Below are 21,891 nucleotides of genomic sequence, written 5' to 3'. Positions count from 1 at the left end.
AAAAGTTTTGAGAATGAGACAAATATTAATTTTCACAAAGTCTGCTGCCTCAGTTTGCATGATGGCAATTTGCATATACTCCAGAATGTTATGAAGAGTGATCAGATGAATTGCAATTAATTGCAAAGGCCCTCTTTGCCAGGCAAATGAACTGAATCCCCAAAAAACATTTCCACTGCATTTCAGCCCTGCCACAAAAGGACCAGCTGCCATCATGTCAGTGATTCTCTCGTTAAGGCAGGTGTGAGTGTTGACGAGGACAAGGCTAGAGATCACTCTGTCATGCTGATTGAGTTCGAATAACAGACTGGAAACTTCAAAAGCAGGGTGGTGCTTGGAATCATTGTTCTTCCTCTGTCAACCATGGTTACCTTCAAGGAAACACGTGCCATCATCATTGCTTAGCACAAAAAGGCTTCACAGGCAAGGATATCGCTGCCTGAAAGAATGCACCTAAATCAACCAGTTATCGGATCATCAAGAACTTCAAGGAGAGCGGTTCAATTGTTGTGAATAAGGCTTCAGGGCACCCAAGAAAGTCCAGCAAGCACCAGGACTGTCTCCTAAAGTTGAATAGAGTTCCATGTACCCATGGCTCTATGTAATACTGTGCACATCCCATAATCGGTTCTTGACTTGGGGATTGTGAAGAGATCTTTGGTGGCATGTCTTGTGGGGTACGCATGGGTGTCTGAGCTGTGCGCTAGTAGTTTAAAACAGACACCTCAGTGCATTCAGCATGTCAACACTTCTTACAAAAACAAGTAATGATGAAGTCAATCTCTCCTCCACTTTGAGCCATGAGAGATTTACATGCATATTATTAATGTTGGCTCTCCGTGTATATTTAAGGGCCAGCTGTGCTGCCCTGTTGTCAATTTGGTTACAGTAAAATAGAAATGTATCTGGTCAAACACAATTTTATCCGAAGGTTTACTATGGGATGGTAACGGGCTGATTGGTCAGCTATTTGAGGCAGTAGTGGAGGGTTTCTGCCCGGTCTTGATGGAGGGCCTGGAGGGCCAGGCTGGCTGGATGGATTCTGGATTCTGGAGGGTTTCTGCCCGGTCTTGATGGAGGGCCTGGAGGGCCAGGCTGGCTGGATGGATTCTGGCTTTTATGCAGGTCCTTGTAGAACAGTCATGGTCTGTGGAATACTGTTCGCTATTCTTCCAGTTAGTTTATCAGTTGGCTTTTTAAGCTCTTGGTTTATTTTGAGTAGTTCTGTAACATGCCAGTCTCTGGTAGGAAATGGGATAAGAAATACTGCTGCAGCAAGAGACAGGGATGTTGTTGGCAAAAACTTGGTAAAATAATGATAAAATGCTACCAGTCTAGTTCAAATACAAGCTACAAGATATAGAAGGAATAGTATCTTATCTACAGGATAAGGAATAGTATGTCAAAAGGTCAGTCAAAACATCAGAAATTCAGTTAATCGCAGAGCATTGAATTAGGAATTAAAATACTAATTTAATAGGATCTCTATGGTTTGTTGCCCCAGGGTTCTTCCAGAATCATCACTCTCCTCTCAGCTCTACCTCCCTGAATCCATTATCTCCCTTTCACACAGCTGGCTCTCTTCTCTCGGTCTCCGTGCTGTAGAGATCACACTTAGGCAGGGTTGGATAGGTTACTGTCTAAATGTAATAAGTTAGTTACATGTCCAAAATTGTAATTCAGTAATGTAACTTTGGGATTAGCCAAACTCAGTAACGCAATCCAATTACTTTCCCCGTAAGAGGCAGTGTCCCCCGACCCCCCGTCTCAGCCTCCAGTATCTATGCTGTCTATGTGCCGGGGGGCTAGGGTCAGTCTGTTATATCTGGTGTAATTCTCCTGTCTTATCTGGTGTCCTGTGTGAATTTAAGTACGCTGCCTCTAATTCTCTCTCTCCCTCCTCTCCCGGAGGAACTGAGCCCTAGGATCATGCCTCAGGACTACCTGGCCTGATGACTCCTGGCTGCCCACAGCCCACCTGGTTATGCTGCTGTTCCAGTTTCAACTTTTCCGCCTGCGGCTATGGAACCCTGACATGTTCACCGGACATGCTACCGTGTCCTGGACCTGCTGTTTTCGACTCTCTCTCAACCTCTGAATGCTCGGGTATGAAAAGCCAACTGACATTTACTCCTGAGGTACTGACCTGTTGCACCCTCTACAACCACTGTGATTATTATTTGACCCTTCTGGTCATCTATGAACATTTGAACATCTTGAAGAACAATCTTGCCATAATGGCCACGTACTCTTATAATCTCCACCCGGCACAGCCAGAAGAGGACTGGCCACCCCTCAGAGCCTGGTTCCTCTCTAGGTTTCTTCCTAGGCTCCTGCCTTTCTAGGGAGTTTTTCTTAACCACCGTGCTTCTACATCTGCATTGCTTGCTGTTTTAGGCTGGGTTTCTGTGTAAGCACTTAGTGACATCTGCTGATGTTAAAAGGGCTTTATAAATACATTTGATTTGAAGAAGACAAAACAGATCCATCAAAGAAATATGTTGTGTCGTCAAAGTGGTGTCTGACTTGTGGTCAGACTCGCTCAGTTCGAACAAACTTAAAAAACGTGCTCCTTTTTTCAATGCGGAATTGAATGTCATTGAGAAAACAGAAAGGTGTCAATGTCATCCAAGAAGTAATCATCTACACTGAACAAAAATATAAAACGCAACATGCAACAATTTCAAAGATTTTACTGAGTTATAAATTTATTAGGCACTAATCTATCAATTTCACATGACCAAAAAAAAAAAAAAGTAGGGGCGTGGATCAGAAAACCAGTCAGTATCTGGTGTGACCACTATTTGCCTCATGTAGTGCAACATCTCCTTCGCATAGAGTTGAACAGGCTGTTTATTGTGGCCTGAGGAATGTTGTCCCGCACCTCTTCAATGACTGTGCGAAGTTGCAGGACATTGGCGGGAACTGGAACACGCTGTCGTACATGTCAATTCAGAGCATGCTCATAGGGTGACATGTCTGGTGAGTATGCAGGCCATGGAAAAACTGGGACCTTTTCAGCTTCCAGGAATTGTCTACAGATCCTTGCCACATGGGGCCGTGCATTATCATGCTGAAACATGAGGTGATGGCGGCGGATGAATGGCACAACAATGGGCCTAAGGATCTCATCATGGTATTTCTGTGCATTCAAATTGCCATCGATAAAATGCAATCGTGTTGATTGTCCGTAGCTTATGCTATCTCCCTGCTTGGTACAGTTGAAACCGGGATTCATCCATGAAGAGCACACTTCTCCAGCGTGCCAGTGGCCATCGAAGGTGAGCATTTGCCCACTGAAGTCGGTTACAACACCAAACTGCAGTCAGGTCAAGACCCTGATGAGGACGACGAGCAGGCAGATGAGCTTCTCAGAGTTGACGACAGTTTGTGCAGAAAATCTTCAGTTGTACAAACCCAATTTCATTAGCAGTCCAAGTGACTGGTCTCAGACGATGCTGCAGGTGAAGAAACCGGATGTGGAGGTCCTGGGCTGTCTTGGTTACACATGGTCTGTGGTTGTGAGGCGGCTTATAGTAGAGAAATTAACATTAAATTCTCTGGCAACAGCTCTGGTGGACATTCCTGCAGTTATCTTGCCAATTGCACGCTCCCTCAAAACTTGAGACATCTGTAGCATTGTGTTGTGTGACAAAACTGCACATTTTAGAGTGGCCTTTTGTCCCCAGCACAAGGTGCACCTGTGTAATGATCATGCGGTTTAATCTGCTTCCAAATATGCCACACCTAATGGATTATCTTGACAAAGTAAAAATGCTCACTAACAGGGATGTAAACAAATGTGTTCACAACATTGAGAAATAAGCTTTTTGTGCATACAGAAAATGTATTTTATTTCAGCTCATGAAACAGGTTGCATTTATATTTTTGTTCAGTGTAGTTTTTCCAAAAGTGTCTAATCTGATTACAATATTTTTGATGATAAACTGATTATGTATTCCCCAACCCTGCCCTTTAGGGATCCCTCTCACTTTGTCCTTGGTCTAGTTCTGGTTTGAATCCCCTTTTCTGTTGTAGTTTTCCTCCACGTGCAGTCTCCTGCTTGACTGTCTGAATAATTTAGTATTGTTACCCTTAAACACCCTCCTCTTTGTGAGATAGAGGGGAGAAATCTCTCTGCCACAGTCATTTCTGCCTCCCAAAAGGGTGATCTCAAAAGCACTTGAGCCTGTGCAGCCCATAGCTGCTGGGGTCCTTTGGCCTGGCTGGCTGTCCACAGAGATTGTCTGTCCTCACCCTCAGTGTGGATGACCAATACAACTGTCTGATACCCAGGGCTCATGTGGGTCCTCATTTACAAAACGCATTCAGTTGTGTAAATCACAAAAACTTTAAATTGATAAATTACCCATTTTCATTCAACATTAAATAAATTGAGCATTTTCATTTCAAGTTCAATGTATTGAAATATAAAAATCGCAGCTTGGTGAGTATTTAAAACCTCTATAAGACAGACGAACAGCATAGCTCACCACTGATGCTTGTGCTTGTCCCACAAACTAACTTAGTGCTGCCCCCTACTGCCCACTTCAACAACTTAGTAGCTAAAAAAAACAAGTTAATAAAAAGGTGTTAACATAAAGGGTTAGTGATAAGAGACAAATATGCAGTGGCTAAACATACCAAGTATCATATTTGATCTTTATTCTGACTGCATCGCGTCTGCATTTTTCTTCTATGCATCTTTATTTAAACACACATCCAGGAAGAAACAAATAAAATAAAGAAATTAGTCCTTCATAAACTCCATCTTAAAAAAAAGTCCTACAACAAATATCACATACAAAAGACAAGACTACAGAGGGACTGGGACACATACAGAGACAGTAGGAGAGTGGGAAGAAAGGGACAATAGGGGGGAGTGCCGTATTAGAAACAGAGGTAGTGTCATGACATATAGCTAGAGGGAAAATGCAATCCGAAAAGAGTGCGGAAGTGCTGATAATGAAAAGTGATGCAGGCTACATTGGTAGTCTGGTGGTCCAGTCTGTTGATACATACAACCAACTCCTCTCTGTTTCTTTGTTCTCATACCAAAGATGGTATGACATCAATAGAGGAGTTGGCCACAGCACATCCGCTGTATGGGGCCAGGCTAGTACCTGAGCATTGTAGAGTGAAATGTTGGACTGTAGTGTTCTGAGTGAGGAGTGTAAAACAGAACACAGCAGGGTGAAAAAAATATTTGGATAGTAGGATGGTCTAAAAGATGGTAGAGGAGAAACATATAGTGAGAAACGGCAGAGATGACTGATAAACAGTGTATCTGCCATTACTGATGTAAGCTACTGATGTTTAGCCTTCCACACCAAAGGCAGAAATGAATCATAGACAGGTACCTTAACCCCACCAGGATCAAGGCTATAGCGATGTTTTATGATGAAAGCTGATTAAAAAAAATACCATGTTTGCGCCAGTAAACTCACTGTCAAAGTCAGACCTGAAGGATCCCTGTTTGTTTGTTCAACGGACCATGTCTCCACATCATCATGAAGGGAAGGTTGAACCACGATCCTGCCTTTAAAAACAGGGTCTCCATGCCTGGCTTTGAAAGCCATATGCTCCAACCCCACTACACAGACTCACTAATGATGATTAACAGTACAGTGATATGAACAGACACCTTGTCCCTGATACTGCACTCTGGATCTTACTACTCCTCTGGCATACTGTATCTTCACAGAAGTTTCCACATCAATATACATACCAATGTGTCATGTTAAATATGAGGTATTGTCATCACAGTAGTTTCTTCTACTGCATACAGTATAGTACACACCACCATTCGTCCATCGAATGGCGTACACACACAAAGAACAGGAGCACAGGAATGGCTTTAGGAGCATTTAAATACAAACATAACTTAAATTCCATCACAGGTCCTCCACAGCCAACTCATCGGGACATGATAGCTTTGAGAGGCTCACATAACAGTTTGAAAGTCTTCAGACCATCTACAAGCAAGGGGGGATTGAAAGGATAGCAGGCCGTACAGTCATGCAATAGGGAGATAATGATGACTAAAAACAAAAGTAGCGTGGGATTGGTATTTCCTTAGAGAGACCTAATCCCCAGCCTGGTAGTGACTACAGAGTGACTGACTCTGCTTGACATACAGTACCTTACAGAGCCATAGCCTCAGCTCCTCTACTGCAGAGATAGAGAGCAAACATTCACACTGGTAGTACACAACTGCATTCAGTCTGTCAATGCAGTCAATAAAAGTTCAATGAGCAGTGATGAGCTCGTAATGGAGTTAACAGTTCTCTAGTCTGCAGCGGGTGGATAGGCTCCATAGTAGAAGGAAAACAATTACCCAAACTAACCGCATTCATGTGCTTGTCGGAACAAGGAAAATCAAAAATGTTCGACTTGCCAATTGGTTGAAAGCGGCACGTGTATAACTACAACCAGAGTTTCCTAGTTTTGACTAGCACGTGAACGTGGCAAAAATAAAGCGTTTACAAATTGCACTCGGTCGCCATTCCAAGGTCCTTATACATGTGATATTTACATTCATTAGTTAGTCTAGGATGGGATTTTTTATTTTAAGAAAACAAATAAAGTTCATTTAAAAACTGAAAGAAAATGATGTTTCCACTAACTTGACATTACTACTGCAATGCAAAGGCAGAAGATCACCAGTATCTGTTCTGTGATAAAGACATCACCTTTATTATCACAAGCACAAAAACTAAATCACCAAAGGTTTCTGATTCTCTGAGATAGATTGGAGACAGCCACTGTGTGTGACAGCCATCAGCCCCCTGCAGTTATAGTCTAGTCATGGTGGACACCTGCTCTTCCAAGCTGACTTTACAGTTCAGGGTGTGTGTGGTGAAGTGTGGAGTGGTATAGTGTAGAGTGGTGTAGTGTACTGTGTGTTGTATACACAGGTTGGACCAGGAAGCCCCAGCTTGGCCACCCCTCTGTTCACTGGGAGGCAGTCTTCCTATAGACTAGAACAGACAAAACCAGGTGGGACCAGGCCTGGCCTGGCCGTGTCTGGTCTGATGTGTTTATCTGAGCCTGGCTAGCGCAGTTTGAGCCTGAAGGCTGAGATCTCCATGGGCTCCAAGCTGATGGAGGAGTCATTGGCCAGAGGGGGCTGGAGTACATCAGGGACAGAGACACAGGCTGCAGCAGCTGGAGGTCCAGGTTACGGAACAGAGAAGACACACCCAGCTGGAGGAACAGACAAGGAGAGAGAGCGAGAGATGGATACAGTTTGTGAAAGAGAGTAGGAGGTAGAAAGAGTGTGTATGAGAGAACAATTTGTCCAGTCACTCCTCATGTCTAACACAGAGAATAATCTTTCCAGACTGCTAGAATGACTCCCACTGCAGTGCTGTATGTGTCTCTGCAACACACTGAACTATCGCCCCAGTTGTGTCTGTGGTGATCCATGTGTGTGTGTTGTTGAGGACCACTGACCTGTCCCTTGGAAGTGGTACAGTTGAATCCGGGGTTGGGGGTCTCCAGGTCACAGTCCAGACCCTTCCGATGCAGGATGAGGGCTGTGTAGGGAGACGGGGAGTGGGTGTCCTGCTACAAGTCACACAAACATATTAGCATCAATGGTTTGTACACAGAACCCTACCTGTATTATATCTTCCAGTATATTGACGTTCCACAAACAGGACAATTACTTCTTCACTTCTAGTTACCTGGTGCTGGACGCTGCGCAGGTTGAGCACGTGGAAGTCACAGGGCAGGGCCCCCATAAGGGGCGTGAAGGTATGCAAGGGAGGGATGCCACGCTTCTTGGGCAGCACAGGCAGCGCCAACACCTCGTGGTTGAGGATGGCCGAGGTCATGTGACTAAGTAGGGAGGGGAAGCTGGTTGGTCTGCTGTCCACCACCTGGGAGGCAGGAAGACAGGTTTCAACACAGGTCAAATCTGATAACTAACCCCGTCCCACCATGCTTAGCTTCAACAGTCAACACAGCAGGGAAACTGCAGAGCTGAAAACAATTATTTGCATTTTAAGCGCATATCCAATTCCAGGATTTCTTGCAATGCTGCTACGACAGGCTTTTTTAGCTATAGGGTACAGGGCAGCTAAACACAGGTTAAACTAGAAGGTAAGAACAGCTATAACACAGATTACATAGACAGACGGCCACGACTGGGTATCTAGTGACCTCACTGTTGCCGTGGCAACGTTACCTCGTGAGCTCCGCCTCTCAGGGCGAAGGAGACGAGAGAGTGAAACATGGAGGAGAGTTTGGCAAAGAAGCCATCATGCTGAGTGCAATGGAGCATGAGACAGAGGTGACAAAAATAAATGGAGGGGGGTGACAAATAAAGAACAGAGACATGGGTTAAAGAGCGCAGCATGAGAGATTAAGACATTTGAGACACACTGAGAAGTAGTCCCGGCTCACCCACTGTTTCCCCTCAGACTAGATTGTGTTAATTTGCTTGAATATGACCCCTATAAACTAAATCCAGGTAGCTCCAGTAACTAACTCCCATCTGAGGATTTTAGACTGGCTGACCTTGTTGCCAGTGGACCTCCTCTCCAGTAGGAGGCGGAAGCGGTTGGCTGTCTTCTTGTTGTCCTTCAGGCCCTGGCCCAGGCCACGGTTATCATCCTGCATCAGCCGCCGGTCCAGAATCACCTCCAACTGGCCTGAGGGAGGGAAAAGCAGAGACATGCATATATAGCTCCATCATAGAGATCGATAGGGGACTCTAGATACGGGATAGAACCCGTTTTAGCATGGAAATTGTCATTGAGGACTTCCACCATGTTAAAGTAGTCAACTAGGTGGGGATTCCTATGGGTTGGGAGCGACCAGCCAATAAAATCAGAGCATTGTCTTCTTCAAATTGAGTTGCCTATAGTTTGCAAATGGCTTTAAGCTATATCACCACCATCTAGTGGCCACAATAAATAAATGACAATATTTGGTTCAGGACTCCAGCACTTTTTCCCCCAACACAAACACAGAAGAGAATGTACTACTTTAAAATAGAGATAGTCTCAATGGCACTGCCAAAAATGGTGGATAAATGAAGATAGTTCACTCAGGCCGTTTACCATTGGAAAAGAATGTTGGTCTACTTAACTGGGTGTCTCCCATAGACACCAATGCAATACCAGTAAGGTCTGGTCTACTTAGTTAATTGACTTTCATTGAACCAGATACCATAATGGCACAGATACAAAGATGAGTCCTCCGTCTATCTCTCTGAGCGCCATAGAATTAAACATAGATAACATTGCAAAGGCAAACAGCAGAGAAGTCACCACATTTCAGTAAATAAAAGGAAAAACTGCTACCAGTCCCTCTTAATGAAAACTTCTTTAGAGAGATAAGAGATAAAAAACTTCAGGAACACTAAGGTGTTAAGAAAAATAACGTATGAATTGTCTCTCCCTACCACTCTCTAGGCTGGTCACGCCCAGGGCCTGGGCAGAGTGCAGGGTGAGGCGGAGATGGCTGTCCTGGATGTAGGCCTGGCTGGGCATGGGGTAGAAGTTGGCTTGCAGAGGGAGCTTCAGGAAGTGGCGCCGGGGCTGCATCTGTGGAAAAATTACAGTATTGAAGGACATGTTGAAGCCAAAGGTCAGACACTCAAGTGTAAAGTGTGCGTTGTGGTCTGACTTGGAATCCGTTGAGGTCTGTGTAGAAGGTGTCGTCATTCTGGATGTCCGTGACCAGACGCATGGCCAGCTCTTTGTTAGACTGTTCTCTGATGTCCACCATGGTGGTGACATCCAGGGACAGACCGTCCACACCTGGCACATTGTGTATGCGAATGGTCTGTTGGAAGTGCTGGTACATAGCCACTACCTCAGAGAAGAGAGGGCCCTCCACCACACGCACCACCGGAGGCTCCTTCTGACTGTAGGGCTGAGAGACAGAGAGACAGTGTTTCTGTAATGGATTGAGGCAGGGTAGACTGATCCTAAAACATTATACAGTTAAAAATATGTTTTATTGTCACATACACCAGATAAGTACAGTAAAATGTGTTGATGTACAGGGTCAGCCATAATAGTATGACGCCTCCGGAGCAAATTAGGGTTAAGTGCCTTGCTCAAGGGCACAGACAGCTCCAACTGCTCTTAAATGCAAGTAAAACTAAATGCATGCTCTTCAACCGATCGCTGCCTGCACCTGCCCGCCCGTCCAGCATCACTACTCTGGACGGTTCTGACTTAGAATATGTGGACAACTACAAATACCTACGTGTCTGGTTAGACTGTAAACTCTCCTTCCAGACTCACATTAAACATCTCCAATCCAAAATGAAATCTAGAATCGAGTTCCTATTTCGCAACAAATCATCCTTCACTCACGCTGCCAAACATACCCTCGTAAAACTGACCATCCTGCCGATCCTCGACTTTGGCGATGTCTTTTACAAAATAGCCTCCAACACCCTACTCAACCAATTGGATGATGTCTATCACAGTGCCATCCGTTTTGTCACCAAAGCCCCATGTACTACCCACCACTGCGACCTGTATGCTCTCGTTGGCTGGCCCTCACTTCATACTCATCGCCAAACCCACTGGCTCCAGGTCATCTACAAGTCTCTGCTAGGTAAAGCCCCGCATTATCTCAGCTCACTGGTCACCGTAACACGCGCTCCAGCAGGTATATCTCACTGGTCACCCCCAAAGCCAATTCTTCCTTTGGCACGCCTCTCCTTCCAGTTCTCTGCTGCCAATGACTGGAACGAACTGCAAAAATCTCTGAAGCTGGAGACTCTTACCTCCCTCACTAACTTTAAGCATCAGCAGTCAGAGCAGCTCACAGATCACTGCACCTGTACATAGCTCATCTGTAAATAACCCATCCAATCTACCTCATCCCCATACTGTATTTATTTATTTATGTATATATCTTGCTCTTTTGCGCCCGTGTCTCAACTTGCATATTCATCTTCTGCACATCCTACCATTCCAGTGTTTAATTGCTATATTGTAATTAATTTGCCACCATAGCCTATTTATTGCCTTACCTCTCTTATCCTACCTCATTTGCACATGCTGTATATAGTTTTTCTACTGTATTATTGTGTAACTCTGTGTTGTTGTATGTGTCAAACTGCTTTGCTTTATCTTGGCCAGGTCACAGTTGCAAATGAGAACTTGTTCTCAACTAGCCTACCTGGTTAAATAAAGGTGAAATCATTTTTTATTTTTAAAAGACAGATTTTTCACCTCGGGCATTTGAACCAGCAGCCTTTCGGTTACTGGCCCAACACGCTAACCGCTAGGCTACCTAACGCTCTAGGACAGATGGGGGGGATTGGCAGCTAGCTCACCTTAGCCTTCCCATCAGGCAGGAAAAGGTAAGCCCCGCTCTTGTCCTTTGAGGACCGAGTGCCGTACGTCACAAACTGGATCTGAACCTTGACCTCCCTGGGGGGGTCGTCTTTACGATGGATACTCTGATGGACCAAGCGAGAGAGACAGAGAATTATGCATTACACTTCAACCAAATGAGTCTGTGCTGCCCATTTGGAATTCAGCAAATGATCAACGGCCTTGGGCTAATTTTAGTCACAGCGTTTAAGCTGACTTCCAAATCAGTCAATCTGTTAGAGACAAAGAATAGTCGGTGGCTGCATCCGCAATGGCATCCTAGGGCTCTGGCCAAAAATAGTGCACCACATAGGAAACGGGGCCACAAACGGTGCTATTTGGGCCACAAGCCTCTTCCCCTCCACATACCTCCAGCAGGCCAGTGGTTCCAGAGAAGCCCAGTGTAAGGGACTGGGTGGAGATGTAGAAGAGCTGTGGGTCTGCTGTCTGGGAGCGCAATGGGAGGGGGTCCACGGCGTGGGCAGTCTGCCCCTGACCAGTCAGCCTCAGCAGGGTCTCAGAGCGCAGCGTCATGGGGGTGTCAGCAGAGTCATACAGGTGGAACACAGCCAGGCCCAGGGCAGGCAGACGCACCATGAAGGAGGCCTGCAGACAGGCGAGAACACAGTTAAACACACACACGGCAGACACTCATGCTACACACATAATATATCAATGCATCTGTCAACTGAAGTACCACACAATGTACATTAAATAGTCACTGAGAGCACCACAAATTAAACCAGCAACCATACACACACACCTGGAAGCCCTCTGCGCTCATCTGGCTAGCAGAGCTCCACTGGGCACTGAGCTGTACAGGGAGGGTCTGTCCATCCTCTGTGAGCACCCGGACCCGGACAGAGTTCACCAACACTGTCACCACACACAGCCTGTCCTGCTCCACTGGGTTGAACAGCACCAGGTACCTAACAGAAAGAGACAGGGGGAGATCAGTCAAACACTCCACCCATGAGAGACTGTACTGAGGGAGAGGGGAAGAGGGGGTTACCTAGGTCCTGATTGGTCCAGTTCGATAAGGGTGCGCTGGGGCAGGGAGTCTTGGGTGGCACGCCCATCATCCTATAGTCACAAACACAGAAGTGTACAGTGCCTTCAGAAAGTATTCACACCCTTTGACTGTTTCCACATTTTGTTGAGTTACAGCCTGAATTTAAAATGGATTAAATGGAGTTGTGTCACTGGCACACACACACACACACACACCTGCATAATGTCAAAGCGGAATTATATTTTCAGAAATTAATAAAAATTAAAAGCTGAAATGCCTTGTGTCAGTAAGTATTCAACCCCTTTGACATGGCAAGCCTAAATAAATTCAGGAGTAAACAGTTGCGTAACATGTCGCATAACAAGTTGCTTGGAGTTGTGTTTCACATTACTTTTTAATGACTACCTCATCTCTGTACCCCACACATACAATTATCTGTAAGGTCACTCAGTCGAGCAGTGAATGTCAAAGATAGACTTAACCACAAAGACAAGGGAGGTTTTCCAATGCTTCGCAAAGAAGGAAAGCTATTGGTAGATGGGTAAAACAAAAAGTCAATATTGAATATCCCTTTGAGTATGGTGCCGTTATTAATTACACTTTGGATGATGAATCAATACAGCCAGTCACTACAAAGACACACCAGCGTCCTTCCTAACTCAGTTGCAGGAGACAAAGGAAACCACTCAGGGATTTTCCCCATGAGGCCAGTGGTGACTTTAAAACAGCGACAGAGTTCAATGGCTGTCATAGGAGAAAACTGAGTCTGGACCAACAACATTGGAGTTACTCCACAACGCAAAACCTAAACGACAGAGTGAAAAGAAGGAAGCCTGTACAGAATACAATTATTCCGAACCATGCATCCTGTTTGCAATAAGGCAGTAAAGTACAACTGCAAAAATGCAACAAAGAAATTAACTTCATCTTGAATAAAAAGCGTTACGTTTGGGACAAATCCAACAACGCAACACTGAGTACCACTTCATATTTTCAAGCATGGTGGTGACTGCATCATGTTGTGGGTATGCTTGTCATCTGCCACAGAGTTTTTTTTTTATAAAAAGAAATGGAATAGAGCTAAGCACAGGCAAAACCCTAGAGGAAAACCTGGTTCAGTCTGCTTTCCACCAGACACTGGGAGACAAATTCAACATTCAGCAGGACAATAACCTAAAACACAAGGCCAAATATACACTATAGTTTCTTACCAAGACAACATTTAATGTTCCTGAGTGGACTACTTACAGTTTTGACTTAAATATGCTTAATCTATGGCAAAACTTGAAAATGTCTATCTAGCAATGACCAACAACCAATTTGACAGAGCTTGAAGAATGTTTCAAAGAATAATGGCATATATTGTAAAATCCAGGTGTGCCAAAGCTCTTAGAGACTAACCCATAAAGACTCATAGCTGTAATCGCTGCCAAAGGGGATTCTAACATTGACTCAGGGGTGTGAATAGTTATGTAAATGAGATATTACATTTTCAATAAATTTGCTAAAAACATGTTTTCACTTTGTCATTATGGGATATTGTGTGTAGATGGGTGAGAAAATGTGGAATAAGTCAAGGGGTATGATTCCTTTCTGAAGGCACTGTATAGAGAGTCAGAAATGCACTTATTGCTTGTTACTAGACTAGAGAAGCACTGAGGTAAGAGTAGATCACAACTTGATATACAGTCAACAACAAGGAATCATATGGGAAATTAACATACAAAAGAAGCTGAGCTTATGCAAGTTATTTTTAACACTGCAATGCATTGTTAGAGCTCCATGTCTCCCTGTCGTCCCTTACCGTCTCTAGGAAGGGTTCTGTCTGGTAGAAGCGATACACGTCCTTGTTTTTCATTACCAGAAAATGGGGCTGCGTTAATGATTACTCTCTTCAGGCCCTGCAGGGGAGCGCAGTAACCTAAAGGAAAGACAAAAGGACCAATGAGACGTTATCCTAGTATTCTTGAATGGCCACTTAGCCTCGTCTCTTTTCTCTGTTCCTTCTGAACCATTCAACTGAGTTGGAGACTTAAGTGTAAAATGGCTGTATTTTTCTTTTGAGACCAGTGGTCACAAAGGCAGGGATGTAGAAAGAAAAAAGAAACTACTGAATACTTTTTCTATAAAAGTTTTTAAAGTTGAAAAGATACTTCTATCTCTATTCTGTATCTCTCTTCAGCAACTGACCTGTTCCGTAGTGATGACCCGTTCTCCTTGGCGGTGCCTGTGATGGCATCATGATGCTGGAACGGGCGACGGTGCGCCTGGCGTCCGTCAGCAGAGTGTAATCTGACGTGGGGTAGCGGCCCCCTTTCCATTCCCGCATGGCGAGCATGGGCCACAGCCAGACTGAACAGGATCTCTGCACCTCTGTGGAACAACACAGAGGAACAAATTAACAAAGACAAGAGGGAAACGTTTTGCGATTGTTCTAACTTTGACAGTGTGCAGACAGGTCTCCATCTCCAATGATTTTTCTTTGAAACCTACACACATGTAGCTAACATTGTTGAATTAAGGACTCGAGTGTAAGGCGCAAATGCCAACCTGCTGTTTTACATCTGGCCTTACCTGAGATGGGACTCCAGCACCCGGTCCATGCTCTTGTAGAAGGCCGGGAGGTGTAATAGCCGCTCCAGTAGTGGTCCTCTCGGTCTCGTACGCAGAAGTCCCCGCTCAGCACGGGGTATTCTGGGGGTCTGACACCCTGGGGGCACACCGTTGGCCTTGTAAACCGCGTGATAGTCGGTCAGGGTCCCAAACTGGGCCTGGAGAACACAGGACCATAAAGGTGACATTACATTTCAGACATTTTAGAATTAATCGATATCCAAAAACGAACATACCTGCCGTGCATCTCAGGTGAGAGTTCATGTAGTCAAAGAGTCCTCTGGTAGTTGAGGTACTGCTGGTCCCACTCCAGGGACCTTGTCTGCGGAAGTCATCTCCCAAGCGGAATCAGAACCACCTTACTGCGGAACAGCTTGGACTTCTTACGGTACTGATCCGAAGAGCTAGGTGGGCCCTGAGTGGAGAGAGTGACTCAGGTCCCAGTAGGGCTGCACTTTGTAAGTGTATAATCGTGTAACTTACCATTATGGATGAAGACTGTCAAGAAAATCGCAATTGTCTTCAAGTTTATTTTATTTTATCTACTTCATTTTCAAGACGACAAACTTTTACCCAAAAGCAGTAAACTAAAAGTAATCCCGGCTCACTGAACAGCCGATATAAGGAGAGAGGACAGAAAATAGGAGAGACTAGAGAAGACACAATCATTTTGTGTTGTGGATACAAGCAACTGACTGAAGAAGGGATGGCCGGCATTCAACAATACAAGATATGCAGTTGAGTCAGTTTCCACAGTAACATGGACTCTTCATAATGTGAAGACACCCTTTTGTTCCTCCTTCTTTCAAGCAAAGTGTTGTAGCAAACAAGTATCATGAAATACACGCATCAATTACTTACCAAAACCAAGCACACCCGACTTGACCACTGCTTGCTTTAGAATATAGAAATGATTGACAATAGCAACATCTGCTCTATTTACCTTCGTCAAAGCATATTTTAATGAAAAGAAGAAAGCTTGCAAGCAGTGTGGGGAAATGTCTTCTTTTGAACGCATTACATATTCAATAGTCTCCTAGTTATGTAGTCCTGTGTGGCTCAGTTGGTAGAGAATGGCGCTTGCAATGCCAGAGATGTGGGGTTTGATTCCCACGGGGGACCAGTTCGGGGAAAAATAACAAATGTATTGACTCACTACTGTAAGTTGCTCTGGATAAGTCGTCTGCTAAATGACTAAAATGCTCAATGTAAACGAGTGTGTGCATCCCAGCAGCAATGCCAGTGTTACAGGGCAAATAGATGACTGACATGACTAGGGAAAATGGAGGATAAAAAGAGGAGCTTTAATGGAAAAGGGCAATCAATAGCTTTCAGTGAGAGAGCTATTTTCCATTAGACCTCTCTCAGGAATGTGTGCTTTGGAAAGTTCCATGAAGCGTTTTTTTTCTACACAAAACTATTCATTGATAAGCAAGTCCAGTGAAGGTCTACAAAGCCGGTTGCTATTTCCATGTTTCTCTGCACCCACACTCCCTGCTCTACTGCAGAGGTCTGACATCTCCCCCCTAGCAGTGTGGCGGTCGGGCGTCGGTGGGGCTCTCTGCTGGGCTCACCTTTCTGCCACGTTGGCCTCACCACGGCCCGCGGAGGAACCTTCCGGGGACAGTTGACCCGGCCGCCCGGCAGCCTCGTGAAGTCAAACTGGCAGCAGATCTTGGGGTCAGGTCCACAGGAGTGTGTGGCCGTCACTAACTGTAGAAGGGCATCATGTGGCAGAAGATGTCCGTGTCCGACTCTTGGTCTGGCAACACAAAAAAAGGAAGATTTTTACATTTTTATTTTGGGATTTTTGTGAATTCAAAACTACAATGCAAATACAAGCAAGGAACAAACAACTGTTAGTGTTCTGTAGTCCAAACTATAAATTGGCCACTTGTGCACATTTACAACATTTCCCCTCATCCTCAATTTAATTTGAATTTGAAAGGCCATCCAGGTGGCAGCACTCATTGGAAATCTGCATTCCAGAGAAATAAAGCACATTATGGTTGTAAATAGATGAGATTGGTCTGCTGCCACGAAAACAAGCCAGCAACTGACCCCAGGACTGCCTCCAATGAACTCCAGGCTGCGGCTGGAGGCCAAGCAAGCTTCTTGCATGGAGTAGTGGACCCCTCTGGATGAGCATGCCTGGTCAGGTTGGCCCCCTTTTCAGCAAGTAGGCCATGGTGGCACTGTGTGCCAAAGGGGGGCTCCACCCGCCCAACCCGACTGTGGGGTCACACACCTACAGTAGGGCACATCACAGGAGGGTTACCATCATGGAGAATACAACAAAAAGCATGGTGCACAGTTTCTATGTCATAATGGAACTCCACTACAACAGGACTATGACCGAAGTCATGGAGTTTCACACAATACAGCGCAACAAAGGTCTCGTTGCAACGTTATCCACTCAGTGTTTGAATTATTTTAACTTTCCAATGCTTCTGCCTCCAACATCACAGTGGGCAAAACCCCTTGCATGAATAAGAGAAGGCATCTCGGAGAGGGGAAGCTGTTGCTTACCCACGTTCTTCACTCCAGCCACTGATGGCCCTCCACTGCGCTGGTCAATCATGGCTAGTAGGTGAATATTGGCCTCATCAGTCATAACCCAACCTCCGGTCACTCATCTCCAGCTGCCCTCCTGTTAGCCTGCGACAGGAGTTAAGACATCCACCCAGGCGAGACATGGAGGAAAATTACCTTATTGTTGAGGAAAGGATCCATAAGTAAGTCTACACACCTGCCCGTTGTTTATGAAGTAAGTGACAAATACAATTTAAAAGCTTAACGGCTTACTTGGAGCCACTACGTACAACCCAATAACCAGCTATTTGAAGCATCTGGTCTACTCTGCCAAGGGAGATGCCGCTTATTAGCTAATTATTGTAGATCACGCGCTAATGTTTGCCTGGCGGGTTGTTTACACAGAGAAGAAGATACTGAAAAGCATTACACTGAGTTGGTAGACCCATTCACAGCTGGGCGAAGTTCCTGCTTACATAAAAACTTCATAGTAATTCCATTGGTCAACACTCCTATTTTTGAATCCAAAACAGGTCCCAATGGCACACTATAAAAATGATATTAGGATTCTTTTTTCTTATTTTGTTCCTGCCTTTCTGTGGTGAGATACCTACACCGCATGTCTTACCGTCTTCCCTGAGCCTACGGCCACTGCTGCAAAGCCATGGTTTCTTTGTCCCCTTCTCTGACCATGCTTAGAACCAATGCCTTATAATGCTTTTGTATCTCATTCTACAAGGCATAAGCTTATCATTCATTTTCTAATTAAATACACCTGTATTTAGAATTCCATTCTCAGACATTTCTTCATTGCCATATTACTATAAACTCAACTATAGTCTCTTGCAAATTGCTATTTTTTATCTTGCAGGAGACATTTAATTGCTTCAGTGGCAATTATTACAAGTGGCATGTGAGGTATTTATAATTCTTACACACATATATACACACACACACACACACATATATATATATTCACACTGCACACTAATAACTACAACAACTGAATTTTTGTCTGACTAAGACTGCCACTATTGACTCTTCCCCCCTATGTTGGCAATCCTCAACGGACTGGCTTAAACTTTAGGGGAAGAACAACAGTGGCAGACTTCATTCGTGTTGTAGTAAGATGTTTGAGAGCTAGTGCTGGCATTTCTCGCAGATCCGCGAGACTTGCGTGGCTTCCTGCACTTGTGCATGTCGGCAGTTCTCCCACCGCTTTGGCGAAGAAGGAGATCTCAACCAAGTATGAACTTCCTGCGTGGGATTCCTCAAGTCAGCTTGACCAGCATGTTGTTTGAAGATATGTTTCTGCGTCTGATCTTGTGTAGTACTTATCAAACGTCTTGATCCAGCCTGTCGGAGACAGGAGATCACAGCACAGAGGTGATGAGCACAACAACCCAGATCAGGAGGAATCACGGTCTCGGCCTTCAGTTTGACTGTAGCACGGACACCTATGAGCAAAACAATTTTAAATATAAGTCCCTTATTGGAAAAGTTCAAGTAATAGGCTACCTCCCCATTCCAAAACATTTGTGTCCTGAAATATAACCCAGGACCTTGCGGGTTTGAGGGTAGGCTCACGTTTCAGACACATAAATAGAAGATGAACAATAAAGAGTGAATCTACCACTATTTCCCCCCTAGCAGACAGTACAAGTACTATTTCCTAACATGTTATGTTTTGGATTTTGCCATGATAAGAAGGGGGGTAAAAGCAGGTCAGTGGTACAGTACCAAACATAGCAGTGAAGTTTTACAATAACTCCCGGTTTATTATTTAAACAGAACAGTAACAATAAAACCACCTTGAATGTATTGTCAGAGGCTGGGAGAAACAAGCAGACTATGAATCTCTCAGAAGAGAAGTTGATAACTCTACAATACATAAACAGAGGCCTAGCACTTCAACTTAATCTTTATGAGCACCTTGTGCTCACTGTAGACTAAACCATAGGGAGTCCACACCACTGGATGCACAGACTGGTAGAAGGGTAGATCAACCAAATAGACTAAAGGACTGACAGTGAAAGGGGCGCACCCCAACGTTAGCGTTGTCTGCAGTGACGACTTCGAGTGCCAGTCCTGCTTGGTTTGACCTACTTCCCTTTACCTGCAGTCTTCTTGTTAAACCTTAAAAGCTCAGGCTTTTTTTGGATTCGTGACAACAGTCCAGTGGTCTCTCATAGCTCTCCCACAGACCAGGACAAGCTGTAAACATTTACTCGAGTGACACCTTGGTAAAGAGCAAAGTCTATCCTAATATGGGTAAATGGAGCCATAATGAAATGGCTATTCGTGCTACTGAATTACAAAACTAGGTTTCCCACGGTCAACAAGTCAATAACTGTCCAGTTAGCTAGCTGGACTTTTGCTATTGGCTATGAAGAAATCTAATAATGGAACTGTCTTTCTCTACAAAATCAAATCTTGTTGCTAATTACACCTTGGTTCTAATCTAAAAATAACTAAGACGTTGGAATTCTAATGTCATTGGCCAACATGCTCAATTTGTCGAATCCAGTCATTTGTTTAATATTGCGATAATAACTCAATCAAGGTTTCGATTTTTGCTTAGTATATATAAAAAGTCCAAAAAATAAATATTTTATTCTCCACTTTTTGTTTTCCTTCAAGAAATTGGCCTTCCTTCGATGTTTTTGCTACAATGTTGTGCCCTGAAAGAACGCAGTTTTTAAGTTTCACATGTCTCACCTGGGTCGTTGTGGAGTGAGGGACCACAAACACCTGCAGCGGTTCATTGTCCCATGCCTCAGGCTCATAGGTGATCTGTCAAAGCCCTGCTTCCACACCCCCGTCCACATTGTCACAAACTTCAACAGGGAGTATATGTCTAGCATCTGGAAGGCAACAGACCAAAGTTAGCCTTCACAACTTGCTTCACGCTGCGTTTAGAACAGAAGTACAAATCACAGGCGATATCTGTAAACCCCTCACCTTAAACCTGCCACATAGACAAGAGACAGCATGTTAACTTAATTACACACCATCACGCGCCTACTTGATGGCCAACAGAACAACGAGAAGTTCCTCCCGAGACCCGCACAAGTCCCTGGAGAGCTGGTCACCTCGTGGTGGCATGTCGTGCTGCCGGCCCTGGGCGAACTGGCAGTCCTGGGGCTTGACGGAGAGGAAGGTGGGGTGTCCGTCCGAAGGGCAGGACCCAGGAAACCATTGGCGACTGCGGAAGGGCAGCTGTCCGTCGGACAGCCCAGTGTCGGTCAGCTCCAGAACAGAGTCCTTGATGTGGCTGATGATCTGGTGGTTCTCTCGAGTAGCTGCTCCAGCTTCTATGCGGTTCTGCAGAACAGAGATTTGGCTCTAGAACGCAGGAGGAAAAAGGACCCGGGGGAAAAAAAAAAAAAAAAAAATGGGGATGAACGTCACAGGAGTGGTCCTAAACAGGACTAGCTAGCCTATATGGATGGATGGATTTTTGCACCAACTACCAGGCACTGAATCGGATACGCACACAACACACACAGGACTCTGGGCACTCCACACATACTTACAATTTCATACCAACACCATCACACCCCTGCTACTAGCCATCCTTTTGCTCATTCACTTTTGGCACCTACCTACAGTTGCAGTCAAAAAGCTTAAAAACATAATTCATTCAAGGGGGTTTTATTTTTACCGTTTTTTCTACATTGTAGAATAACAATAGTGAAGACATACAAAACTATGAAATAACATATGGAATCGTAAAAGAGTGTTAAACATATTCTTCAAAGTATCCACCCTTGCCTTGATGACAGCTTTGCACACATCTTGGCATTCTCTCAACCAGCTTCATGAGGAATGTTTTCCCAGACAGTCTTGAAGGAAGCTCCCACATACGCTGAGCACTTGGCTGCTTTTCTCTTCACTCTCTTTTTGCCGCTGTCCAACTCATCCAAACATCTCAATTGTTGAGGTTAGGTGATATGGAGGCCAGGTCATCTGATGGAGCACTCCATAACACTTCTGGTCAAATAGCCCCACAGCCTGGAGATGTGTTATGGTCAATGTCCTGTTGAAAATCAAATGATAGTGGGACCAAGCCAAACCAGATGGATGGGTTATTGCCGTAGAAATGCTGTAGAAGTCATGCCAAAGCTAAGAGTGCCTTGAATTCTAAATAAAACACTGACAGTGTCACCAGCAAAGCACTCCCCACACCACCTCCCTCCATGCTTCACGGTGGGAACCACACAAAGGAGACTCGCCCTGCTCTTCACTCACCAACGTCTCACAAAGACAGCGGTTGAAAAACAAAAATTTAGACTCAGGCCAGCGTGACAGATTTCCACTGGCTCCAATGTCCATTGCTTGTGTTTCTGGGCCCAAGAAAGTCTCTTCTTATTGGTGTCCTTTTTA

The 21,891-nt window shown here is 44.7% G+C and overlaps 1 pseudogene; it reads right to left on the bottom strand.

The window, feature by feature from the left end:
• Positions 1-4,643: 4,643 nt before the first annotated feature.
• Positions 4,644-21,081, bottom strand: LOC123724580 (alpha-mannosidase 2x-like; annotated as a pseudogene).
• Between the last annotated feature and the right edge of the window lie 810 nt (positions 21,082-21,891).

This window comes from Salmo salar, chromosome ssa10 (assembly GCF_905237065.1).
Source record: "Salmo salar chromosome ssa10, Ssal_v3.1, whole genome shotgun sequence".
Taxonomy (NCBI): Eukaryota; Metazoa; Chordata; class Actinopteri; order Salmoniformes; family Salmonidae; genus Salmo; species Salmo salar.
This window is presented reverse-complemented; position numbering and strand designations above follow the sequence as displayed.